This window comes from Microtus pennsylvanicus, chromosome 18 (genome assembly GCF_037038515.1).
Source record: "Microtus pennsylvanicus isolate mMicPen1 chromosome 18, mMicPen1.hap1, whole genome shotgun sequence".
In the NCBI taxonomy this organism is placed as follows: Eukaryota; Metazoa; Chordata; class Mammalia; order Rodentia; family Cricetidae; genus Microtus; species Microtus pennsylvanicus.
In genome coordinates, this window is record NC_134596.1 from 29852501 (window position 1) to 29859480 (window position 6980).

Genomic DNA, 6980 nt, shown 5'->3' on the forward strand with positions numbered 1-6980 from the left:
GTTGTGTGCACCATGTGTGAAAAGACATCAAGCTCGCAAGATAACCTGGGTTACAGCTGCTCTCTATGTACGGTGCCTATGGACAGGGCTGTAGGATCACAGGGAGACTGCAGGGGATAACGGGCATCACACAGCCCTGAGTCCTGGCTCAGCCACTGGCTGTCTCTGAGACCTTGGACAAGGCCTTCCCCCTCTCGACCTCACTGCTCCCATCTCTGAAGTGGGCTGCTTCACTGGACACTAGGAAGAGAGATGAGATGGTAACCGTTCGTGCCTAGGTCAGTGCCTGTTGTATTACGTCATTGATACAGCGGAGTTAGCGTACTGACTCTGGAGGCAGAACTAGGGTGAAATTTCCATTCCCTGAATTGATATGGTCATGATAATCAACATTTTAACCAGAAGCTGGATGTAGTGGTCCTTGTACGCAATCTCCACATCTGGGAAGTAGAGCCAGGAGGATCAAGAATTCAATATCATCCTGAAGAACGCAGTGAGTGTGAGGCCTGCAGGACCATATGAGACCCTATCTCAAAAAATAAATTTGATTAGAGTCAGTCAGAGGATCCTGGAGGCTATTCCCTTAACGGAAGCAGCTCATGCACTCCCCGCCACATACTTCTTGCTCACCTATGTGGAGAGCCTTCCTCGGAGGTCAGAGAGGAGTGGATAACCTGTCTCTCTTTAAGATAAAACTGGACCACCAGCCTCCAACCTTTCAGTTTCCCAACTAGCTAAGTGCTTTCCCTTAGAAAGTGAGCTGTTTGACCTGACCTAGTGGAAACTCACTGACTCTGGGCTAACAGCAGGGGAACCCGCATAGGACCAAATTAGTCCCTCTGAACGTGGGTGACGGTTGTATGGCTGGGGCAGACTGTGGTGCCACTGACAGTGGCACCAGGATTTATCCCTAGGGCTTGAACTGGCTTTTTGGAACCTATTCTCTTTGGAGTGATACCTTGCTCAGCCTAGAAATAGCGGGGGAGGGCCTTGGTGCTGCTTCAAAGTGATATGCTAAACTTGGTTGACCTTCCAGGGGAAGCCTTATCCTCTCTGAGGAGATGATGGGTTGTGGGGTGGGGAGAAGGTAGAAGGAGTGGAAGGAGGGGAGGGAGTGGGAACTGGGATTGGTATGTAAAATTAGAAAATTGTTTTAAAATAATAAAGTAATTAATTTTAGAAAAAGAAAAGTGAGCTATAAACAATCTTCTGTGTTCTATTGGCCTGCATCTTTCTGAAATCCACCCACCCCAGAAATCCCCAAGGTTGTTCATAGGGTTTACCCACGGATTGAATCTTTACTGAGCACCTATTCTGAGCAGGCCTAGGACCTCAGATGACTTAGCCAGCAAAAGAGGACTAATAAATTTCATGAGGTACTCCTCTGCCAAAATGAGGCCTCAGAAAAGGCATATATGGCGTTAAAGGAAATTTGCGAGGGAAAGCTAACACACAGAGAGATACAAGGGCATTACTGGGAATGACACAAACATACTTTGGTGACAGAAACGCCCCGGCGGCTGGCTCAGTGATGGATGGTGTAAAGTGCCAGGGAGTCACGTGAGAAGTTTGAACTTGTTTCTGTCTGCTGCAGAGGATACCTAGCATAAGCTTTGGTGTAGGGAGACAGCACACTCAGATGTGTGTCTTAGATCTTCTTAGCATCTGCGGAAAGAATGATCTAGAAGGGCAGAGACCAGAGGCAAGAGAAACTTGTTAGAAAGATCTATAAGACACAGTTTCAGTCAAGACAAGGAAAGGAGAGAAGGGGTGCCAATGAGCTTGAAGTTCAAGAGGGCTGGGAAGTTGCTGCTGCTGGGGGAGGGGCCCGTCCTCTGCAGCCCACAACCTTGAGAGGCTGGACCTCACTGGCTGACTCCCAACAGAATCCAACCCTCTGAGGCAAAAATAGAAATGATTGTAACTACCCAGCCAGCTGAACTTGCCTACAGGGGCACAGGGACACCCAGGTCGTGCTGCCCCGACACCTGGGCTGCCTATAGACTGTTACCTGCCCTATTCCTTCTGTTCCTTTCACCTTCTGAATCTCCTCCGCTAGACTGTGGTCTTCAAGAACAGGGTCCCTCCCCTGGACTCGGTTAGTTTTTCTCTCTTTGGGCCCCATGCTCAGAGAGTCCCATTCCTATGTTCAAGTCTAGCAAGAAATACAGGTCAAGCCAAAACGTATTAGGTCTCACTGTGACTGACAGGCCTGCCTTGGGGACAGGCCCATCCATCCCCGAACCCATCACTGTGGTTAAGGGAAATAAATGGGTTGTTTAACGTGCAAGGTGGGGTAAGACATGGAAGCAGCGTCTCAAGACAGCCACTGTCTGAGACTGAGACAAAAGCAGACACCCAGAAGGAAATCAAGAATAAGAGATTTGGGGCAGTGGCAAAAACATATCCAATACCCACGTAGGTGTATAATTACATTTATTTCCCAGTCCTAGCTACAGAGTAGACAGATAAATTCCTGGGTGAAAGATAGCAGACGGGGTCAAGCAATTGCTGGAGGATTTGCAAGGAGAAATCTGGAGAGTGGATGCAGGGCTGAGCCTCTCAGGTGGACGGAGTGTAGAAACAGATGCTTCAGACAGGCTATTCTCAACCTTGGCTAAACCTTAAAATCACCCGGGGAGCCTTGACAAATTACTCACACCAGGGCCCCACCTCCAGAGAGCACAATTGGTCCAAGAGGTGTCCAAACGCCAGTTATCCTTTAAACTTCCTGGCGAATTTCAAAGTGTAGCCTTCTCGAAGCCTACTGATGTTCAAAGAGAAGCAGACGGTAGCCCCAGCGCTCCGGGCATTTGCAAATTGCTGGTGATGAAAAGGAACATACCCTGGCTGGGCTATCCTGAGAGTTAGGGCTCTGCAGAAGAGACAAAAATATCCAAGGACCCTGTGAAGCCAAATAAGTGTAATACTTCCTGTTGACAGAGATTTCTGTCCCACCTGGTCCTGCAGGCATTCAGTCCCAAAAGAAACACACAGAGGCTTGCATTAATTATAAACTGATTGGCCTATTAGCTCAGGTTTCTTATTAACTGTTATATCTTACATTAACCCATAATTCTTGTCTGTGTTGGCTACATGGCTTGGTACCTTTATCAGTGAGGCATTCTCATCTTACTTCCTATGTGTCTGGGTGATGACTGCAGACTGAGCCTTTCCTCTTCCCAGAATTCTTCTAGTCTGGTCGCCCCACCTATACTTCCTTCCTGGGTACTGGCCAATCCGCATTTTATTAAACCAATACATGTGACAAATCTTTACAGGCTACAAGACCATTGTCCCACAGCAAGTTCCTGTGGACACAGGGCTGGAAAACAAAATGAATTCTAAATTCAGTGGTTCTCTTCAGGAGACACCAGCACTGTTGAGACTGTTTGTACCCATCGGCAGCAACAGAACAGATAGGCACATGTTTGTAAATCAGGAAACCAGCCAAGGCCTAAGCTATGGAACCAGCCTTGGTGTCCCTCAGCAGATGATGAACAAACACAATGAGATACGATACGCGAGGGGGTTTCAGCCAGCCGCAAAGACAAAGGAAATCCGACATTTGCAGGGAAATGGGTGAAACTGAAGATTGTTGTGTTGAGCAGAATACATCAGACTGAGCTAAATACTACGTGCTTTCTCGTGTGTGGAGTTTACATTTAGACTATATAGTTGTGCATATATGGATATATGAATTGTTAGCTAAGAAGAGGTCTTAAGGGAGAAAGGAGAGGGGACATATGTGACAGTAATGTAAGCTATGGGGCATGAAAGCAGAAGCAGGGACAACTTGGGGTGACAAAGAGGACCAGCAATAGTGAAGGAGAGTGGCCGAGAGACACAGAACACGAACCCCTTGCCATGCATGCTAACTGCTGGCGAGTTTCTGTCAACTGGACCCAAACTAGAATCACCCGGAAAGAGGGAACCTTAACCGAGGAATTGCCTCCATCAGACTGGCCTGTGACCATGTCTACAGTACATTTTTTAATGATGATTATGGGAGGACCCAGCCCACTGTGGGCGGTTCCACACTGGGCAGGGGTGTGTAAGAAAGCAAGCAGAGCAAACCACGGAGACCAAGCCGGTAAGCAGCGGTCCTCTGTGTTCTCTGTCCCGTTCCTGCCTCCTGCTTCCGGCTTTGAAGTCCTGCCCTGAGTTCCCTCAACCAAGCACGGTAACTTGTAAGATGAAAACTGGTTTGGGTCAGTTTTTTATCAGCGCACTAACAACAATTACTAGGTCACTAACTAAAAAAAGAAAATTAATGAAAAAAAAAAGAACACGTGAGATTGACCCCCAGAGCCAAGTCTGAGGCAGCATCAACAAGACGAGAGACCCTGGAGTCGTGTGCAGCACCGGCGATACTAGGGTGGCACATGTATGTGGACATGTATGTAGAATCCAGGCGGGAAAGAGGAACTAGACCTACTGGGACGCGGGGACCTAAGGAACAAAGGAGAGGAGCCATACTTGGACTAGGCATCTAGTTCTGTGATAGGGTGCTTTCCCAGCATGCACCAGGCCCTAAGGGGAAAAAAAGGAGACGCCAGCAGCGAGTTAGATATCATATGTAAACCGTGTAGAAGGAAGACAGGAGCCATTCACAAGCTGGTTTCTGAATGCAGGAGATTGTGTTAAGTGAACACAAGCAAAGAGAGGGAAGACATGGGTGGAAATTACCAGAAAGTAATCAAAGTAATTACCAGAAGTCTAGAGACAAAAGTATGGTCTTAGCACCTAGGCGGGCCACCCTATTCTAGATGTAGATCAAGTCCCCTCCACTCCAGTTTATCTTCACCGAACATCAGCTGTTAAAATATGAAAAGATCCTTTGTCAGTATATTGAAAACATAAGAGAAACAAACAAATAAGACAAAACAAAACCCAAATAATACAAAATAAGACGCATGTAGGCTTACCATCCATTTCAATGTAGCAAATATTTACTGAACGCCTACTAAGTGCCAGGTTGGCCACAGATGGTTTGGCTGGCTTTGGTTAGTTTATCAGGCACACAGCTCCACTCCCACACTGGGAGCCCACACCCCCAGTCCCATCTGGGAGACCTCGCTGGTTCTGGTTCCTAGAACCCGCCTCCAAGTCACGGGTTCCAAACAGTCCTCTTGCAAATCTAGGTCCTGAAGGCTCTCTGGATGTCACGCAAAGCCCTTGCCTATGCTGGGCCCCCCAAATCCCTGGCTTCTGTTTTAAGGCTCACCTGTGGTCCTTTCCTACCTCCCGCACAAGGCAAGATGATCCCGCCACTGGCTGGGATAGAAGGATAGCAAGGATGGCCACGCCACACTCCTCTCCCACAGCCGAGTCTGTTGCGGTCCTCGCTCAGTCACTTCAAGGATGACAACCGAAGAGTCTACACAACACTGCTTTGAATCAAGACGGTGTTGCTCTAACCACATTAGGTAAAAGACCAGCTGATCCCCCCCCCCCCCCGTCATGCCCCACCCACAGAGACTTTCGCTTTCGTCATTTTCTCTTTCGTTCCTTGTTCTTCTCGCTCCAGGTTGGTTAGCCCATAGAATGAGGGCTGCCTCTCGAGCAGACTCGCTCTGTTCCATGTGATTTCTTCTCTTTGCACGTGAGAGCTCTTTCCGTGTAGCTCTTCAGTCGGCCGACTCCTTACTTCCTTCAAACCATCACAAAGCTGGGCGTCTGTCTACTCAAAGATCCCCTTAAATTACGTGAGCATTGCATTAACTGCTTTATCACTTTGTCTTCTGAACAAGTTGCTTTTGTTTTCAACTGGGGCCAAACATACGTATAAGATTTGCCAGCTTCTTCAGTCAAGCGACACTGAGTATAGTCACAGTTTGTAGAAACCCTCAAGATTGTCCGTCTTCTGGACTTTTTCATTATTCCCAAATCAAAATAAATTGTGATTTTTGTGTGTGTTTATTTGGTTGGTTTGGTTTGGGGTGTTTTTTTTTTTGTTTGTTTGTTTGGGTTTTTTTGTTGTTGTTTTTTGTTTTTGTTTTTTTTTTGGCTTTGGTTTTTGGTTTTTCAAGACAGGGTTTCTCAGTGTAGCTCTGATTGTCCTGGAATTCCATTTGTAGATCCAGATGGCCTTGAATTCACAAAAGATCCACCTGTCTCTGTCTCCTAAGTGCTGGGATTAAGTTTGCGAGCCACCACTGCCCAGCCAAAATAAGTTTTTAAATACTCAGAAAGTAGGGACATATTAAGCTAATTTTTATTGTTATTTCTACATGTAGCATGTGCTTTTTAAAGGCCATTTTCTATTGATATAACAAAGTACCCAAAATTTGGAACATATATATATATATATATAAAGACTTTAGTTTAGAATATTGAAGGTTGGCCAGATGTAGTGGCTCATGCATTTAATTCCAGGACTTGAGAGTCAGAGTACTGACTAAATTTAGAGTACTTTGAATTCAAGGCCAGTTTGGCCTACATAATGAGACCCAGTCTCAAACAACAACAACAAGAACGAAAAGGTGTAAAAGCATGGCCACGGTCCCCATGGCTGCTCAGACCTCTCTCTGTGCTACAGCTGCTTACCCGTTTGCACTGCAGCTCTGAGGAGAAGTAGAAGAGAAGCTGAAGGCCTTAAGAGGCCAGGAGTCTAGCGTGCACACACTCTCTCTCCCTCTCTCCTCTTCCTTTCTCTTCCCCCTCTTCTCCTCTTACTTTTGCACATGATGGTTGTGTGGCGTCGATTCATGACAATGTGCCCAGAAGAACTCACTCGCTGAGGTATCACCCATGACCTAATCACCTTCTGCTAGGCTCCCTCTCCATCAGGTTCCACATCTCAACACTGCCATCCTCCCCAGGCATCTAGCATGTGACCTCTGGGGCATGAAGTCTAGCTTTATCAAAACCACAACCATGTTCCATGCATAATCTTGACTAAGGCTAACATCATGGGGCACATTTGTAATCCCGGCTACTCAGAAGTCTGGAGCAGAGAGACTTCTGAAGCCACAGGT